The sequence below is a fragment of the Cimex lectularius genome, unplaced genomic scaffold (assembly GCF_000648675.2).
Source record: "Cimex lectularius strain Harlan isolate CLEC.00 unplaced genomic scaffold, Clec_2.1 scaffold338, whole genome shotgun sequence".
Taxonomy (NCBI): Eukaryota; Metazoa; Arthropoda; class Insecta; order Hemiptera; family Cimicidae; genus Cimex; species Cimex lectularius.
Window position 1 is genome coordinate 169864 of NW_019392974.1, and position 21303 is coordinate 191166.

Consider the following 21303-nt stretch of genomic DNA (forward strand, 5'->3'; position numbering starts at 1 on the left):
GGAAAAGCACCCACTGTTTGAGTGCTAAGCTGAATCAAGATTGAGTCAATGACGTGCTTGTTAAAGGAAAAGATGATTTTATATATATAATGGGTAAGGGAACAAATAACTGAGGGGAAAGGGAATAAATAACTGAGGGGAAAGGGAATAAATAATTGGTGAAGGAACAAGTAACAGAGACGAGAATGGATTGACGAATGAAGGAGTAGTAAATGAGAGGATAGGAGAAGTCAAACTATGATTAGTGAGTTATTAGATGTACCACTAGACGAAGGGCTTACTGACGGTATCGCATGCGCAGTTGTAGCAGCTATGCAGAGAGCACAGATTAATCGTGCTCAAGGTGTAAAAGAAACTGTACAAGCTATGAAGATTAACGAGTGAAGGAACAAGTAACTGAGAAGAAAAGGGAATGAAGAGTGAAGTAGCATGTAACTGAGAGGAAAAGGGATTGATTAGTGAAGGAGAGAGTGCAAGTAATCAAGAGGAAAAGGGATGACTAGTGAAGGAGCATGTAATTGAGAGGAAAATGGATTGATGAATAAGTAGCGTGTAACTAAGAGGAAAAGGGATTGATTACTAAAGGAGCAAGCGATTGAGAGGAAAAGGGATGGGCGAGTGAAGGAGCATGTAACTAGAGGAAAAGGGATTGATTAGTGAAGGAGAAAGAGCAAGTAACCAGGAGGACAGGGATGATGAGTAAAGCAGAAGTAGCTGACAGAAAAAGGGATTGACGAGTAAAGGAGCATTTAATTGAGAGAAAAAGGGAATGATGAATTAACGAACAAATAACTGAGGGGAAAGGGGATTGATTAGTGAAGGAGAAAGAGCAAGTAACCGAGAAGAAAATGGATTGATGAGTAAAGGATCAAGTAACTGAGAGGAAAAGGGAATGATGAGTGAAGGAACAAGTAATTAAGAGGGAATGGGATTAACGAATGAAGGATCAAGCAACTGAGAGGAAAAAGGAATGATGACTGAAGGAACAAGTATTGAGAGGAAAAGGGATTGTTTAGTGAAGGAGAAAGAGCAAGTAACCAAGAAGAAAAGGGATTGACGAATGAAGGAGCAATTAACTGAGAGGAAAATGGATTGATTAATTAAGGAGAAAGAGCAAGTAACCGAGAAGAAAATGGATTGATGAGTAAAGGATCAAGTAACTGAGAGGAAAAGGGAATGATGAGCGAAGGAACAAGTGATTAAGAGGGAAAGGGATAAACGAATGAAGGAACAAGTATTGAGAGGAAAAGGGATTGTTTAGTGAAGGAGAAAGAGCAAGTAACCGAGAGGAAAAGGGATTGACGAATGAAGCAGGAAAATAACAGAGAGGAAAGTGATTGATGAATGAAGGAGCAAATAACTGAGAGGAAAAGGGATTGATGAGTGAAAGGTGAAAGTAATTGAGAAGAAAAGGGATTGATGAGTGATAGAGGTGCAAGTAATTGAGAGGAAAAGGGATTGATGAATGAAGAAGAGAAAACAAAGAAACTGAAGTCGAAAAGGGATTGATTTGTAGGAGCACGTAAACTGAGAGGAAAAAGGATTGATGAGTGAAAGGTACAAGTAATTAAGAGGAAAAAGGATTCATTTGTGGGAGCACGTAAACTGAGGCGAAAAGGGATTGATTTGTGGGAGCGCGTAAACTGAGAGGAAAAAGTGAAGGTCCAGTAAATGTGAGGTTATATAGTTACTGTGTGAGTTCAAATTACCAGTACTCATTCCTCATTTGTTTATTTGCCTTTTGTGGTTCAAATTTCGTGAATCTCACACGGTTTTGTTCACCATTTGGCGGATATGTTGAGTGTCGGAAGGAGCGTGAAGGCCGTGCGGCATCATCATGATCATCATCACGGCCGTGACGAGTCCGCTCGAAACTCTCAAAAACAGAGAAACACTTTCGCCCCGCGGTAGGGAATTGGACGGGGTAAAAGGCCTCACTAGGGTTTAATAAACTGGGAAAGAAAGTGTGGATTGCGACCCGCTGGTGTGGAGGGGCCTTAAGGAAATTATAACGAAACTAGGAAATCTTCGGTCCGTCCAGCCACGCTTTGCTCTCGTTGTTATACTATAACTTATGTATAGCAAACGATTTTCAATTAGATGTAAAAAGAAAACTGTCCATGTCTAAAATCAAAAATTCTCAAACTCTCCTGGGCCAATAATTATTTATGTACAAATGAGACCTAAAGTCTGGCATTGTATATACCATAAATAGAAAAAAGATAAGATATCTCGCCGACCTTTATTTTTGTCCTGATTCGAAAGTCGGGCTTTTTTGAGGGCGAAAGGGCAAATTTGTCTATTGATGAGCGGCTCGGGATCGATAGAGTTTTTTCCCGAAAAACCACCAGGGAGATTAATGTCCCTGGTGACACACATGACTTATAAATGACTGCATTATGTCATTTTTAATAGATAAATATAAAAACCGGATGTAGTTTATTTAAAAATGGAACTATGATTCGATCAACGACGAGGAGGCAGGCTATATAAATAATTAATCTATATGTTTTAGTTGGTTCAACCAAAGTAAATTTTTTAAATTGATTTACAATTTTTATTTGAAATGTTGATGAAAAATTAGTGTCACGTGCGGGACTCGAACCCACAACCCCCAGTCCCAGTCGCGACGGAGAAAGAACAAATAGCTAGGAAAAGGGATTGACGATTGAAGGGGCAAGTAACTGTGAGTGAAATTGTTGAGTGATGGATCATATAAACTCAGAGGAAGAGAGTTTCAGTGAGTTTGAACATCCAGTCTTTATCATTTACTCTGCTTTTGCTGACTGGAACTTGAGAGGGAGAGAAGGAAAGGACACACATGCCTTCACATAAATGTATAGGATTATATACGTGTATACGTATAGGACCGGAGACAATTTTTTAACCCTATCCGGCCCGGAGGACCAACTAGATTTGTACTGTATAATTATAACCGATGCTGATATAGTAAAAATAATTTGCTATCAAATTTTAATCTGTTATATTAGGAAACAAATTTAAAGTATTCATCCTGGCAGTTGTAGGGTTTAAACAATGTTGAACCTCTACAGCCAGAATTTGTGACAAAGCTAGGCTAAACGGACTCAGAACGAAGAAATTCCCGAAAATTTCGATTCAGTACATTATTTGACCGAACGCGAGTTTTTCGTTTGATTATAGTCATCCAGAATTTTTCACGCCTTGTCCTGGCATATGGATAGTTTACACAAACAATGTTGATCTTAACAGCCAGAATTTGTGACAAAGCGAGACCGAACATACCCAGAAAACGAGATCCCTGGAAAATTTCAATTCTGTACAACGTTTGGTTATCGTTGTGTGTTTATTGTTAGATTGTAATCTTCCAGAATTTTTCACCTCTTTTTGTGGTATGTTTAGAGGTTAAGGAAACAACTTTTAACCCATATAGGCAGATTAGTGACAAAGCGAGGCTGGGCGGACCCAGGACACGAGATTTTCGGCAACTTTGGGTGTTTATCGTTTAGTTAACACATATAGTTGAGTATGTGTGTGCGTTTATATCACATTTTTGTTCAATTTTTACTATTAATGCATTTTGTAATTGACTGGTGTGTTTTTAAAATATTTGATTAGTTTTAAATGGCACCATTACATCGGCACATTTAGATTTGGCCCTCCGGGTCGGATCGGGTATAAACTAGCGCGTCACAATACTGTATAACAATGTATATGCTTGTGTATTTGGTAAAAATATTGAAATCTAATAGTGTATTGAAAATCTATTATCGCCATAAGAATGTGGCTTTTTTATTTTCAACAAACCACCTTACGAACGTAATTGGCCTGGAATGTGAAAGGCCAGAAAGGGGAGAGACTTCTTTTATTGCTTGAAAAAAAACCTCTGCGAAACTGACCAAAAAAAATTGCATCAATTTTTAAATTTTCTATAAACAAAAGGGCAAATTTATCTGGACTGGGAGATTTACCTAAATGTAAACTGGGTCAGGCTTATGCAATTTAAAAAAGCATTTTAACCAAAAAAATTCATGAAAAGTGAGAAAATGATATAAACAAGCCAATTTTGCTAACAAATTGCCCATCAAGGTCAGACTTTTCGGAAGTATGACGCCTTGTTTTAATTGTTACTGCAACACGAGTTCAAACAAGCGAGACTAAGCGGGACCGGGAGGTATCACAACGAAAATACAGCCCAATTTCTAATTCCGTCCAATGTAAGATAAAATTTATTGTTTTTAATTTTGACATAAACACTTTGACAAATGTTATCTTATCGGTTTTGAACCGACCGGACGGGGAAATTGTTCTATGGTAAATCCTTCCCCTCTCTGGATCGACAATATAACTTTCCCATTGTTAAATTTGTTTTAATCACCGGCTTATCTCGGTCTGAACTCTTTGAGACAATTTACAGCGAGTGAATTTTCCAATCACGGGGTTTTTCTCATAATCAACCCGTGATGAATGGGAGCAGTATGACGTTCTGAATCACCCCGGTGCCGTCACGCGATCGCACGGTGGCCTAGGAGTTCAATTTAATAAACAGCTATTAAACACAGATGGGAAAGGTACTAAAAAAATCGATGAAATCCACGGACGTTTTATATAAGATTTAGCACAAAGAAAGCAATCTTGTTTCAGGATACGGCAGGTCACCGCGAAAGTCCTTGTCAAGGGTTTGATTATCATTGAAAATTTCCGGGTCCGTTTAATCTCGCTCGTCGGCCTTGGACGAGTTTGATCTTTAAATGCCGTGTTTGGAAGATATCCGAGAGGAATGTTCTAATTCGGCCGAGACTAACCAAAATTGTATTCGTTTATGAAACAACTAAAGAAATAGTCAACGCTGCAAGTTGTGGTCTATCGATGTGACCTTCCTCGTATTTCGACGATTGTCTAATCTTAACAAATTTCTTATCCTGAAAGCCGAGGTAGGTAGTTGAAAAGGCGATAAACAATTCACTCGAGCCGACGGATCTAAAACGTCGAATTATAGACAGGCCCGTGCTGACAAAACGAAATCGACTTTCTTGTCGAGATTGCTGAGGTGAACGAATTTCTCGACCAGGAATTTGATTTATTAGGAGAGGGGAGGGAATTAGAAAGAAAGAAAGTAAAAAGAAAAACAAAAATAAAGAAAGAGATTATTGTGCGAGAGAGAGTATTGAGCGGGAGAGCAAGTAACTGAGAAGAAAACGTAGCGATTAGAGTGTGAGCAGGTGAGAGAGATTGATGAGTGAGGAAGCAAATAAATGAGAAGAAAATGGATTGATTAGTGATTGAGCATGTAACTGAATGTAAAATAGATTGATTGTGAGGAGCTAGTGAGTGAGTGTGTGTGAGGGGAGAGGAGGGGAGAGAGGGAGAAAGAAGAGGAACGGGTCGAGGAACTTAAAAGAAAATTGATTGATAATTGATACGTAAGAGAGCAAGTAACTGAGTGGAAAACTGATTGATTTTGATAGAGCTAGTGAGTGAGTGGGGGAGGGGGAAGGGAGAGAGAGAGAGAGAGAGAGAGAGAAGAGCGATGGACCAAGTACCTTAGAAGAAAATGGATTGATAATTGATAAGTAAGAGAGCAAGTAACTGAGCGGAAAACTGATTGATTTTGATAGAGCTAGAAAGTGAGTGGGGCGGAGGGAGGGTGAGAGGGTGGGTGAGAGGGTGAGAGGGAGAGGGAGAGAGATGGGGAGAGNGAGAGAGAGAGAGAGAGAGAGAGAGAGAGAGAGAGAGAGAGAGAGAGAGAGATGAGCGAAGGGACAACTAACTGAGAAGAAAAGGTTTTGATGAGTGAGTGTGACAGATTGGTTATGATTGATGAAATGAGGGCGCGGCGAAAAAATGCAGTGAGTTTCTGAGAGTGGGCTAATGAGAGAGATATTGGTTGCGAGTGATCAATTGAGGGGCGACGATAAAAAAGTATATCTCTCGGATTACAATGAAATCCCACAAGAAGCGATAGGACAGAAATTACGAATAAAACCAGGCCAAGGGTGTAATCAAAAACAGGGGAAAAATTCGAGAAAAGGAAGAAGAGATTGTAACGAAATTGGGTCTCATTAAAATCAATAAGATCCGACCACAGCATCCGATGGCCTACATAAAAAAATGTCATCCACCCGAATATCTTTTTCAAAAATGTGGTAACAATCTTTAATACCTTGTTTTGTGCCGTTTTCATAACAATTGCGTGTTTAATTTTAAAAAAAGGCAAACGTATATAACACTTTTTCACTTTTCCTCACGAGGAAATTCCATCATAGGTGGATGCTCGTTAGTCAAAAATCCACTGGCGGAAATCAAAGCGACGAGGCTGAAAAGTTGCGCAACAATAGAGAAGAGAAAAGAGAAAAACACACTTGCACAACTAAATAATAAAAACTTATATAAGTTTTTTTTAAACCGTGTTGCGAGTTGCGAAAATCCAGGTCAGTAAATAAACGGTTTCTTTTCTGCGACGGCGATCCTCTGGCCTGGGCGAAGTTCGATGAACCACCCCGGGTTAAGGTCATCGTGCAATGTCGTCTGGGGGGAGGAATTTTTCAACTTTTAACCCGAACACCTACGTGCTTTTTTGGGCATATTTACAAACGTTTCCTTTCAAAAACAGACCGCACCTTCACACTTCGACCGATGAACCTAGAAATTACCGCCTAAGCGGAAATTCACCAAGGGCAGATAATACAGGGAACAAACAAAAATTTAACCAAAATTAAACTTTTGACCGTTCTATCCCTGATTTTTCACGGAGCCTGATCCAAGATAAAAGGTCGTGACTCTTTCAAATATTTCAGATTAAGTCTCTTTAAGACAAATCCTTAACGAGCCTGCCAAACAGGTTGACCGAATTTTCCAATAATAATAAAAATTTGTAAAAAAAAATAAGTTCGGACTAAAGAAGATAATCAAAAACCTCATATAAAAAAATTCAATCAGAAAATACACGATATCAAGGATTGAGAAAGCTCTGTGGGCCATTTTACAACTGCCACGTCAAATCTCTATACGTGAAAAATATAATTCACAAAATTCATCGTAAGATCATTTTATATTAATTTCAGTTTATTACTGTATATTTTACAAGTCTTTCTCCCAGATGGGAACGTTCTGCGGACCTTGTTACCACTGTCCTTCGGTCCTCAAAAGCTATTCCAGTGGGCACGGTATGTTTTTTCCAGATGTGAAAGATTCATGGAGCCTACGGGCCCTAAACAAGTTTATAATTTGTTTGATGACATCAAATATTATCTTGACTCTAATTGTTATTGGTCACTAGCACTCTATCTTAAACCTCTCTTTTCCTTACAACACTCACATACTCAATCTCACTCTCAATGATTTACTCCCTCGCTATCAATCCTCTCCTTGTATCACAATCTCTCTCCTTCTTTCTCTCTCAGTTAATTGTTCCCACAATCATCACTCCGTTTTCCTCTCCGTTACTTCCACCTTCAATCATATCTCTATTTCACCATATTCAATGGAGGAAGTGTAAAGTACGCAATTAATAGCAATTTAGTAAGCTGCAAGCCTTAAACAGGTGATTTATTATTTTTAAATTTAGCTAAAACTCTAATTATAACTAATAAATTATTTAATGAGATGGGTAAAGTCCCTCGTATCCAAATAAAACCTACACAAAACCCTAAAACTTTAATAAAAAAAAAACAAAGATCAAGTCAGCCCTGCTCTTCCCTCAATTCAATCTCTCTTCTTATCTCTCAATCACAACAAACAATCATTAATTCCTTTACTTCGCAGATCCTTGGGCTCTCTCTCTCTCTCTCTCTCTCTCTCTCTCTCTCTCAGTTAATTCCTAACTCATTCACAGAATCTCTCTCTCTCTCTCTCTCTCTCTCTCTCTCTCTCTCTCTCTCTCTCTCTCTCTCAGTTCATTTCTCCATTAATTCAATCATTCTTACCTCACAATCACAATCACTCTCTCTCTCTCTCTCTCTCTCTCTCTCTCTCTCTCTCTCTCTTAGTTAATTACTAACTCATTCACAGAATATCTCTCTCTCTCATTTCATTTCTCCATTAATTCAATCTCTCTTCTTACCTCACAATCTCTATTTCTCTCTATCTGGCCCTAATTTTAGTTTAACAATGAAGTCTGTATATGTGAGCTTGTGCGAAATACTAGGATAGAACATTACATGACTATTAGGGTTTAATTGACCTCTATGCAAAATCTTTTCTGGTCGAGTCCGAATGGAAATTTGTCTTAAAGGGCACAAAGCCGCCCAGACGTGGATCCTGAATGGGGCCGCGCCTCTGATAAACAGAAAAATGCGATAAAGAGGGCCATCTTAAGACGGAGAGGGATTATCCCTGGATTCCATTCATGCCCGTCCGGCCGGGACGGGGACGGTTCTTAATTTCCGGCGGGATAATTCACGGGTTTCCGCTCTCCGGCCAAAGGGGGAAAAATGTTTTCTGGTCTCATTATGTCGGTTGTTGTGTTATTTTCGGTGAGTATTTTTGTGTCGAGATAACTGGATAAGGGAATTCTTTGAGGTTGATTCTTTCTATCATTCCACTTTTTACTGAGACTAGTCATTCCTTTGGTTACATATACATATTATACCGTAGGAACGCTTACGAAGAGGATGAAATATACATATATTCCTCAATTTAAAAACTTCGCTCCTGTTTTCGACGTAGAAATGCAAAAGAAACGGTCTGTGTTAAAATCCACCGATTCAGGATGAAAACCGATCACTTTTGCCTTTATCAGTTTTCACGGCACACTTTAAAAAAAATCTTTATCGATATTAATTAAATTGTGGAATTATTTATGGTCATTTTTTTACTGGCATTACTGACTTCCATTTTTAGCTTAAAATGGGCCTAACGACCTAACGAAACTTTTTTTTTATTGAAAGAACTTTTCTAGGAGCGATCATGCGGCTCGGGGCGCCGGCGACTGTGATCGTTATCAGCCGAAGAGCTGGAAAAGTTCATGACCTTCCTTTTTTACCACTTACCGAAAAAAGTACACGCCTTAAAAAAATAAATAAACTTAAATAAAAAAAATATCAGAATATAAATAATTTAAAAAATATACAGGTATATACAGGGTGTATCAACTTCTATAGTCCACCCATTTAATTCGAAAACGATTAACTTCAGCAAAAACTGGTCTTATACAAACCCCAAGTTAATTTTGGCTAGACATTGATTGGTGATACCAGATTTAACATAACTTTCTCATCTAGCTGGAAAATGACGCTAACTTTGTTATTTTAAATGAAAATCCCATATTTATATTAAACAATTCGATTCTAGAGCTTATTTTATGCCACTTGTACTGATAGGAAAATTTTGATAGGATGGCCCATTTTTGAGTTATGCCCGACGGAAGAAGCGATGGGGTATGCTTTTTGGAACAAAATTCAATAAAAAATTAACTTGGGTTTTTTATAAGACAATTTTTTGATAAAGTTAATCGTTTTCGAATTAAAAAGGGATGGGCCAGCTTGTTACAAAAAGCACACCCCCACGCGTCTTCCGAGGGCATAACTCAGAAATAGTCGATCCTATCAAAATTTTCCTTTCAGTAAAATTGGCTTAAAATAAGATAGAGGAGAGAGAGATAGATACAGACAGAGACAGAGAGAGAGAGAGAGAGAGAGAGAAAAGAGAGAGTGTATGTGTGTGAGAGAGTAAGAAATTGTACCAAGTTGAGCCGTTAAAAATAATAAAGTAATTAAGAACTCTATAATAGTAATTATCTTGTTTGTACAATTTGTCAGTTTTTCTATATTGGTAGTTATATTGCAGCCTGTTAGATTTTATTGCAGTTTTCCTATCTTTGTGTTGCCAGTTGTCGTAATTATCAATTTATTTTTATGTTCGTCCATTTATTTCGTATTTCGCCTGCCTTTTAATTATATTCAAGAAAGCTTTCTTCTTCATTGTAATTTCCTATATATCAATTCAAGGTGATAGGCCGCTTGCACCGTTTTTACCATTCTGGGATCCAACCGCAAACAGTATCTTTATGCGGAGAGAGCGACAGCGACAGCGAGAGAGAGAGAGAGAGAGAGAGAGAGAGAGAGAGAGAGAGAGAGAGAGAGAGAGAGAGAGAGAGAGAAGCTTAGGGAAATAAATCGGGAGAGGAGATTTAGATCGTTTAATTAATAACGCGGTGGCGGGGCCTCTCACGCTTCGGTACTTTCTCACAAAGGTCTTGAACGACTCTTGAGTCCCACGCGCTCTGCACCTCTTCACGAAAAACAGACGTTGCCTTTTGGGTGTGAATTCTCAAATTATAACTGTTCCCGCCGTGATTAGCAACTGGAATTAGGTACAATTAACATTAAACGGCGAAAAAAGGTCTTAAAAAATTATTCCTGATTTGGGGGCTGTCGGCCTTTATCTAATTTATTTAAACAAAAAAACATTAACACACAAATTTTCTAAGTTTAAAAAATCTTTTACTCCGCCAGATACATCATTTAGCAATAAAAACGAAACAATTACTGTACGAACAAGTACGAAAACAATAATTCCCCCCAGATCCGGCCCGGAGGACCAACTGGATGTCCTAGTGTAAAAGCTTAATATAAATTCCATATCTCTCTCTCTCTCTCTCTCTCTCTCTCTCTCTCCTTTTCTCTCTGAGTGTGTTTGTATGTAAAGATTCTCTTTTAGTATATAATAACATAAATCGTCATGTAGTTCCAGAAAAATGAGCCTCTTTTGTAAAATGTGCACTTTGTCGCCCAATTTTGGGCTGACACGGTTCTGAATACCATTACAATTTTTTCATCAATAATATCCTTATTTCTATGACTTGTTTATTATTACCTTTTATTTATTGCTTATTACCTTGAAAATACCTGTTATAAATTTAAAGAAACAGTGTACGCCCACGTCAGATTATTTACACTTTACATACGTTTACGATTCCACAAGTGTCGCCCGGTTTATTTATTTTGTTTGTATTTTTATAGGTGCAGTTCGGGAATAAATAATGGACATGCCATAAAAACAGCAATCGTCATATCTTAAGATAATAAGATAATCTGAGTTGAAGACTGAAAGAGGAGAGGGTCGGTCAATTAGAATTACTCTAATGATGAGTGGGCGATACATATTTGTATTTTTAATGTTAAATAAAGTTTTGTTTTCGTGTTAAAAATTACACACCTGTTGAAAATAAAGAAATTAAGTAGTTATTTTATAATTTTTATTATGTATCATGGATTTTTTAAAGACTTATCTTCTTCTTTTATTTATAATTTGTTTAAAACACACACACACAAATTGTAATTATTTTGTACTTCATCACGGTCTCAACAAGGGGAAGACCGAATAGCGAAGGTGGGTGGACCAAAATGATATGAAACGACAACTACAGTTATACTGTGAAATTTTTTCCTGTGGCTTACGTGGTGGAACGTGTTAGAACCTTTGCTTACTGGTGTCACATCATTTTGGCCTTCATATCCTTGCTGTTTTTATCTGTCAGACACGTTTCTGCTTTTGTCCATCTTCAATAACGGGTAGAATACGTTAGGGATGTATATTGAAGGTTAGGTTTTATTAACGACTGTTAGTGGTGGTAGGAAATGTAGTGTCCCAGAGATGATTGGAGATTTATAGTGATCGTCAGACATGGCTGGAAGTGGCTTGCGATAGTTAGAAATGGCGTGGTAGGTTAGTATTGGTTACAAATGTGTAGTGATCATATATGGTTGGAAGCGGTTAGAGATGGTGATAGCTAGAGATGGTTTGATATGGTTAGTGATGGCCGGAAATTTATAGTTATCGCCAGATATTTCGTTCGTGGTTAGAGGTGTTTATGGATGATTTGAGATGGTCAACCAACGTTTAACGATGGTTGAGCTGGTTGAAAGTAATTACAAATAGCTTGAAAAGGTTAGCGATGGTTAGATTTTTTTTAGTTATCGTAAGAGATGGTTGGATGTGGTGAGGGATGGTAGAAAGGGTTTAGTGATGGTTAGAAATGTTCAGAGATTTTAGTGATTGTTAGAGATGGTTGTAAATGGTTAGAGACGGTTAGAAATGGCCTGAGAAAGTTAGTTATTGTTAGAAATTCTGGCACCCAATGAAACGATAAAATAAAAGACACATCCAGCTCTGGTGATGGCATTAAACCGGGTTTCTATATTATCTTGAGTTTGTTGTGTACCATCTTCAGTGAGGAACTGTTTTTGAGGATGAGTTCAAGTTTTCTATCGGTAATGGTAGAAAATTGTTGCGAGTCAGAGATCAACCAACTCAATTATTTTTTATAAATTATATGGTACGTTGATAAATTTGAGTGGGAAATTGTCTTGTAAACGTACTAGGAGTGTTATCTAGTAAGAGGTTGTGTATATATATGTTTTTTTTGTTTTTATAACGCGGGTATTTCATAGGTTATAATTAAGAATCCTCATGGTGTCGGTGTTTTGAAAAAAAATTTGTAGGTATGTCGGGTGCGAATGCAGGGCAGCTGGATTCGAACCCAGGACTGTCAGGGATCTTACAGAGATGAGAGCTGTGAACGCCTAAACTGTTGCGGCCAAGATATTTGTTTAAAAGGCTGGTTTCGCTTGGAAAAATTGGCAAATTACAGAGTGGAAGGACAAAGAAACCCCTCCCCTCGTCTTCTCATAAAACATCGTCCACAATTGAGCGGTCCCGGGCTACCATCGTGTCATTTGCATAATGCTCCTGCTCCGGGCAGTAATTAGCGTTCGTCCCGACGGACCGGGCTCGGCTGGTAACTGTAAAAAAAATTTTCCCAAAGGCCAAGGAACGGTAGAGAGTCATGGGAGAAAACAACGACTCTTGTTATGATGACCCACATCAGGCGGTTCTGTTTTCTTCCTGGAATGCGGGAATGAGCGGAATTATCGGTTTTCTGTTCCTCTCCCTCCTCCCCCTTCCCCAACATAAACGAGAAGGCGAACGACTCAGAACGGGTCGTTAAAAGTGGAAAGTGAATGAAAGTGAACGAACTCCAACTGGAGCTGGAATGGAAGAGCTCAGGCGGAAAATGGCCGGCCGGCAAGGACGAGTGGGCGATTGGGCGATGATGGCACTCACCTCAGACATGAGATGGATTTGGACGATCACACCGTACGAGTGGCATCTTCAATGCTCATCCTGCAATCAAAAAACAATCCAATTTAAAAAACAACGAAATATTGGTAAAGCAAAATGTACAAAAGAACATGGTCAATTGCTATCATTAACACATATAGTGTGAAAAAGATAAAGAGGAATATACCAAGTAACTGAAAGAGAGATATCGCATATCTTTTACCAAAAAAACGTTCTTCTTCCATGTTTCTTGTCTCTACAACAGTACATATTAAACTGATCTATGAGAAAGTTGAAAATCACCTATCATAACATACAAAAGTCAAAACTTAAGCCAAAACCGGTGACCTTTTTCTTTTTGGGTTTTTGTTTCTGCTCAACCTTTACGAAATCTGACGCAACGGCCCGTTTTCGAATTTCGCAAGTCGGCCCCGGCAGACGAGAAATGCAGTTCTGTTCGTTTTTCTGGGTCAAACGCCGATCATAAGACAAACCCCCCCCCTCCCAATAGCAGTATGCAGAAATGCGCACCTACTTGCGGACCAAGACGGGAGCGGATTTTTTTAATGAACTTAAACGTTTCACGAATAAATCAAACTCCAAAAAAAATTATTATGGCACATACGAGGGATGGTTTTATTGGCAAAACAACGAAGGCGGACCTTAACCATTTGACGTCGTCATTACTATACAAAACAGGGTATTACAAATAAAATAACAACTTTTTTCATCTCAAGTACAATTTAACCCGCCCCTCTCACAATTCAAGTTTATTAAGTCCATTAAGACCGATTAACCCTGGGTGCGGGCTGGATACGATTGAAAGAAGAGTTGGACCGGGATTGGTGCCTGTTGTACTTTTATTATCGTAAATATTATGAGTGTTATCTTCAAATAGCATTATCTCGACCGAGAGGCAAACAAAAACGGCCGTATCGCATTGCAAACATTATTTTATGCTTGTCTGTCAAAACAACGCAAAGCCCGACGGCTTAATTGATTAAACTGACTGTCACCCAGGGGTACAAAATAAATAAACTTTAAACAATGAAACTTTTGATACTCTGTCCTTTTAGAAAAATCCCCCCCCCTCAGAAAGAACAAAATTTAACGAAGGGCGTGCCGTTTTATATTGTATTTTCACAATTAGGCCGTTCAAAAAAACAGACTCGTTGAAAAGGGACGTAAAACTACATTTCTGTTTTCGTTTTAGTAAATGCAGGAATTTGTCGCCGTGGTGTTGAATAAATCGAGTAAAACGATGGCGCAATCAAGATCCAGGTGTGGCCGGGTTTTGCCTATTTTTTACCTATTAAACCTATTTAAAATAAAAACATTCAACAGAACTTTCGACTCATAGAGCGTAGAAATATAAAGCGGCCAGTAATTAACAAAACAAAATAATAATAATAGAAAAACTAATAATAAACAGATAAACGGCAATATCAGACACTTGACCTATCCACCCAAAGTCGTTTTATTATAATTTATTTTTAATTATTAAAACTGATTAAAAAATATCATAAAGAAGGGCAAAACTTCTAGAAAAGATAACCGTAACTCTTTTATCACCCTCTCTCGGAATCAAGCTTATCTTTTCACTTTTGCACAAATTACGTAATTCCGCCTAAAAAAAATTGTATAAAATGCTAAATTACTAAACGCCTTTTGCTGAATGAGTCGATGTTCTTGTATTGGACGGTTTTTCCACTGGTCATCTACAAGAGTAGTCCTCGAAGGAGATGATTTGAACACGACAGTGCAAATTTCCCTTAAAAAAACATCCGGCTTTTTATTACTACTGATAAAAATCCCTAACTACGAAGTTCTGATATCTAACAGATGGTTAATGACCAATTTGTTCTGCAACTAAGAAGTTCTGACTCTATTCTCCCACATAACTACAAAGTTCTGACCACTTTTTTGTACAACCACAACGTACTGAACCCTATTCTCCCGAAACTACCAAGTTCTTATACTTAATCGGACCGTTTTCTTAATAATTACCGAGTTCTGACCTCAATTCTTACATCACGACAAAGTTCTGACTTAATTTCTTCAGCATATACAAAGTTCTTACCCCTAGTGTCCCATAACCACAAATTAATTACTTACCTCTATTCTGCTAAAACTACGAAGTCTTTTACTTAAGCGGACCATTTTCTTATGAACCTATACAGTTGTGACAATTTTCTTCTCCAACTAAAAAGTTCTTACCCTATTCTCTCATAATTACAAAGTTCTGACCACAATTCTTATAAAAACGATAAAGTTCTGACTAAATTTCTTCAGCATAAACTAATTTCTTACCCCCAGTGTCCCACAACCACAAAGTTCTTACCTCTATTCTCCTAAAACTACGAAATTCTTTTACTTAATCGGACCATTTTCTTATGGAACTACATGTTCTACTGCATCAACCAAGTTGTTACCGGTATTCTTCCATGCGTATCAAGTTTCTTCAGCACAACCGAGTTCTGAATCATATTCTCTCATAACTTCAAAGTTCTAGTTTCTTCTGCAGTTAAAAAGTTCTTACCTGCAACCAGAAAGTTCTTCCCCTATTTCTTACAACTGCAAAGTTCTGATACCTAAATAGGGGCTATTTTCTTCTGCAACTACGAAGATCTGACCACTTTCTTCTAAAACTACAAGTTCAGAACTCTATTATCCCACATCTACAAAGTTCTGACCCCTATTCTTCCACAATTACAACTTTTTCTTCTCCAACTACAAGTTTCTGGCCATTTTAAACCTAAATCTCCTGCTTGTTGTTCACTTCAACCAAATGTCCTTTTCCTTTTAATTTAGTTTTTGTTGTTACAACTCTTGCAACTAAAAATACAAGTTGCTAGCTTTATTCTATGTTATAAAAGTTCTGAAATATTTCTGCAACTAAAAAATTACCCTCGAGAATTATTTTTGCTGGTTCTGAACCTTTATTTTCTAATAAAACAATGAAGCTCATTTTCAGGCATTTTTCTCAACAATATGTTCTTTAACTATATGCCCTTGTTTGTCTATATTTAAAATATTCTGGACGTTGGTTTTTTTGCTAGCGCAAAGTTTTGAACTTTTTTCGCTGCAATTAAACCCATCCCCCACATCTTCCGTTTTTGCTTTTGGGGGAAGGAAATCTTGTAAAAGTCACAAGCCAAATCCCGACCCTTCACCCCAAGTGAATCTCCCAAAAGCGTTCTTATAAATAGGGAGGGGGTCCACCCGAAATACCCCGGAGAACAACACCGTTCGAACCGTGCGAGGGGGGCGAGTTTTCAAATGGGGTTGGTTCACGCAACCGGGGAATTTTCTCACGGTTGTAACTGGCTCTCTCAACACTCCGACAATAAACAAATAAAAACTAATTAACGATGATATAATAAAATTCGGTAACGGTGAAAATTAGAGGAACATCATCGCCATTGGACACAGGCGATCTTGTAACTACCTCGAATAATTAAAAAAAAAGGATCATAAGCTATGCGATCCGGACAAGTTCTACTAGGTACTTACGGGGTACAAACTTCGAAAATATTGGTGTCTTTACAAAACAAAAATTTCTTAAATATATAAATATACTTTAAAATACACATACAATATTATTTCAAAATTCAATACTGCGGAATATCGATTAACATAAAGAATCGCTCTTTCTCAATTTATACACTCTTTGATGGGAGATTTTTTATTTAATGGCTTAAATGTAGCCAAATATCAGTATTATAAGTGTATAAAAGGGTCAAGTCCAAACTACTGTTCATTGGGAGAAATGGATTTACAATAGCGGTAAAAAAACGAAGTTTACCTCATTTTGTCGTATTGTTCTGATGATGTAATGCCAATTTGGACGTCATTAGGTCTTTTAATGGCTAAAATAAGTCAAAGAACAGTTTTATAAGAGTTCCAAAGGATAAAGTCCTAACACTATTCAATTCTGAGAAATGGATGTTCAAATAAAGGGGAGAAAATATGAAGTTTCAGCTCTTTTTTTTAAATAACGCACCATTTCAAAGGCTGGTTTTAATTAATGTTGTGCCGTTCCAAGTTGTAATTTTCCTTGGAGACCTTTTTCTGGGTCTGGAACTAGCCGAATCTTTCGTCCGGATCGTTTGCCCTCATTGCAAAAAAATCTTAAACTTTTTAATTATTTTTCTTGTATGTAGCCAGATTTTGCTTTATCTGAAGGTGATGTTCTCAAAGATGGGGCTGAATTGCTCAACTAAACTAAAAAGATTAGGCAAGCGTAATAAGTCATCCTCAGCTGGGTCCCAGGAAACGTAGGATTTGAATGCAAGGAGAGAGCGGACGCCCTTGCAAGGAAAGGGGCTGGCTACCCCTCGGATAGGTCCTGTACCATTCTGTGGCATAGGGATTGAAAATGAAGAAACAGTGGAATTCACTTATTAGACTTTAACAATCTAGCAACCTTCTAACATCCTTTTAGCTATTCACTCATTGGACATTAACTATCTAACAACCTTGTAGCAATTCACTCATTGGACATAAACTATTTAACAGCCTTATAGCAATTCACTCATTGGACATTAACTATCTAACAACCTTGTAGCAATTCACTCATTGGACGTTAACTATCTAACAACCTTCTTGCAAATTTTAGAAGGAAAGAAACAACAGAATTCATCAAAGGAAGCAGGAAAAAACTGATTGGGCATCTGAAGAAGATTGGTATAACAGAACACGGCACAGATTAAAACAAACCAGCGGAGGCACGCCTAGTAACAACTGTGGCGCCATTTTTGACCACAGGAGTAAGTGTTTTGGGGCGTACAACGTAGAAGAATTCAACCACTGAAACTGGGCCTACTAAATAAATCCTTGATGAACTAGGACTTACCGGTGTGCCGTAAGTACAGAACGGTGGATACAATAGCTGTTAAGCGCAGTATGTTACACACCCCGAACATTACTTTTATATCTACATTTATCTCAAGGTAATTTCAGTGATTCTGATAGATATATTTTTACTGTGCCTATACAACAGGGCACATTTGGCCTGCTTTGTACGATATTTCGGTGCTTTTCGACGGGATTAGATCTTTTTTTCTCCTTTTACCTGTTTTAGGACTTCCCAGGGCCTTATTTCCCGGCTGAATTCTGTTATTAGTGAAACAGGAGAAGGGTGTTCTGGGATTATCGCAGGTTAATCCAAATAGAAAGTAATCGGCCTTCGATCCATTTCATTACTCTGTCGGTAGAAGAACTTCACTTTTTGTAAATGATTTTTAGGTACATGTTTAAAATAGGAGGTAAATAAAAAAAAAAATGAAATTAAACATGGACATAAATGTAGAAATATAATAGATTTTGATTTACCCCCAATTTTAAACTTGTACGTAAGTAATATTCGACATACAAATTAATCACTAATTTAAAATTATTTTCTTACAGTATTTATTTGGATAATATTTAATTGTGTTGCAATTCTAATTTTTCGCACGTTCAAAATTGAACTGCATTAAAAACCATATTTCCATTGGAACGTCGCGTTTGATGTATCTGTAATCCCTTCAACCTGATGATGAGCATTTAATGCTCGAAATCCGGATGTAAATAAATCTGCGAGTAGAACCATCATTTATAGAAAGTACATCTGCACGTTCATCCCACCTTCATTTCAACAGAAACTACAGTTTAATTCGTAAAAAAAGAAAAGGAAAACAGTCCGCTTTTGCGAAATGTTATTTTTGCGTGAATCGACATTTTAACGGTTTGTTAACACAAAATAAAAACAAAAAAGTGCGAGGCTGAAAAGTTAATAAAAGGCAAATTCAGCATAAAGCTAATTCCAAGGTCTATCTTTCATAATCAGCCCGGAAAAATAAACAGCGTTTTGATCATAAATAGGTTAATTCCCCCCCCCCTAACTCCTTTATGCAATAATAATATTTGATGGACTTTATTTTGTAGAATACAATCCAGAATTTCTAACTTCCCTAGAGATACAGATAATGATTTTTTGATAAATTATAAATATATTACGATCTGTTTTCCCCAGAAAAACCAACCCAACAAAAAGGAAATACGACATGGAAGGGCCCTACATTAATAAAACTGCAAACAGCATTTAAACTTCTAAGCTATTTAAAAATATAAATGAATAAATAAAAAATAAAAGCTCCTAACCATGTTATGATGTAATCTTTTGGGAAACTTGTAGATCCGTTATTTCGTTACAAAATGACGCCCCAATCAGAAATTTATCATGGTGATCATAATCAAAAGTTTTATTGGGTAAATTTTGTTTTCCTTCCTATATTTGGACATCCATTGTTCAGAATTGGTCCAATTTAGGACTTTACATTTTGGAAAAGTTATAGAACTGTTCTTTGGTTTCATTTAACCCACAAGAATCACAATAAAAAAAACTTTTTGCGGAAGAATAGTAGAATTAGAATAGATTTTCCACACTATATTTGTACACCCATTTCTTAGGACTTCATTTTTAACATTTTTAGAACTGATTCTTGGTTATATTTAAGCAAAATATCACATTTATTCGTTAAGCAATAATATCAGTTTTTGTGGTCAAAGTTTAATTGAATCGGTTATGATTTCCTGTACATTTTAAATTCTGTTATTTAAAGCTTCCTGGGTTATCCTTGATATAATTTATTTATCTAATTGAAACAATTTATTTGTTATGTTTAGAAAATTTCATATTTTGGTAGAATGTAACATGGTAATCATAACAGGTTTTTTTTACATCCATTTCTCAGAATTGGATAACTTTAGGACTTACATTTTGGAAAACTTATATAACAAGCGCGTTTTTTAGCTTCTTTTAAGCCAAGCTATGAGGATTACAAAAAATTTTTTTTTGTAGAAGACTAGCTTTTCCTTACTGTATTTTTACACACCCATTTCTTAGGACTTCATTTTTAACATTTGTAGAACTGACTCTTGACTATATTTAAGCAAAATATCACATTTATTCATTAAGAGATAGTTTCAATTTTTTGAGGCTAAAGTTTAATTGGATCGACTAAGATTTCCTGAAAATTTTAAATTGTGTTATTTAAAACTTCCTGGGTTATCCTTGATATAATTTATTTATCTATTTGAAATGTTTTATTTCTTATGTTTAGGAAATTTCATATTTTGGTAGAATGTAACATGGTAATAATTTTTTTTACATCCATTTTTCAGAACTGGATAACTTTAGGACTAGGAAATCTTATAGAACTGTTTTTTAGCTTCTTTTAAGCCACGTTATGAGGATCATAAGAAAAAAAACTCTTTTGCAGAAGAATAGTTTTTCCTTACTGTATTTTTACACCCATTTGTTAGGACTTCATTTTTAACATTTCTAGAATTGACTCTTGGTTATATTTAAGCAAAATATCACATTATTCGTTAAGAAATAATTTCAATTTTTTGAGTCTAAAGTTTAATTGGATCGACTAAGATTTCCTGTAAATTTTAAATGGCGTTATTTAACGCTTCCTGGGTCATCCTTGATATAAGTTATTTATCGAATTGAAATTTTTTATTTCTTACGTTTAGAAAATTTCATATTTTGGTTGTATGTAACTTTTTGACATAATTATGTTGACTTATTTTAGCCCTTTCTTGTGACTTTCTTCCTGCCAAGTTACAGGAGATTTTTTCCAGGGCGAAAAAGAAAAAGTCTGATGAAAGGCCGCCCTAGGCAGGAAATAATAGAATTTCCGAGGAGCTAAGAAGATTAAGAAATCCCGAACGTGAATGCAAGTTCTAAAACACATGGTTTATCCCCTTTTTCGGGGAGTTTATTGAAAATTTGTCCTGGCTTTTTTATATATATTTTCTTCCGTTTAAATTATATATTTCTGAACTCCAGAAAAATTGGGAATCGTCGTCAAATCCATCGGACTATATCCGATTAATTGAAACCGACGAGGTGAAAAGTCATTAAAAATACCATTATTGGCAGTTAAATTAGACATTTTTAACCTTTTTTTTATATTTATTAGAACAACAGATAATGCCAGAATTCGAACTAATATTTAGATTTAGGCTAAATTTTGAAAAATTAGGAATTGTGATAACTTTCCTAGTTCTTTTTCCCAACTGGTTGGTTTTGATTATCCGATAGAAATCAATTGTGCAATATTAAAATATCGTAGTGGATATAATTGGGGAATGATGCATCTTTACGTGTGGCTCGGTCCGCCTGTTCTCGCTGGCTCGTTTCGGCTCACTTTCCGCCTTCAGCTTCCTGGTGAAACCAATTTTAAACAAAAGACCCGGTAACTTTCTACA

At 36.7% G+C, this 21303-nt stretch overlaps 1 protein-coding gene across 3 annotated transcripts in view; it reads right to left on the reverse strand.

Moving 5' to 3' along the window:
- Positions 1–21303, reverse strand: part of LOC106665974 (neurabin-1) — a 42192-nt gene that overhangs the window by 12001 nt on the left and 8888 nt on the right. For all 3 annotated transcript variants that reach the window (XM_014392809.2, XM_014392810.2, XM_014392808.2), the window contains exon 2: positions 13045–13104. The gene's annotated coding sequence lies outside the window, so the exon portion shown is untranslated. The remainder of the gene's footprint in view (positions 1–13044; positions 13105–21303) is intronic.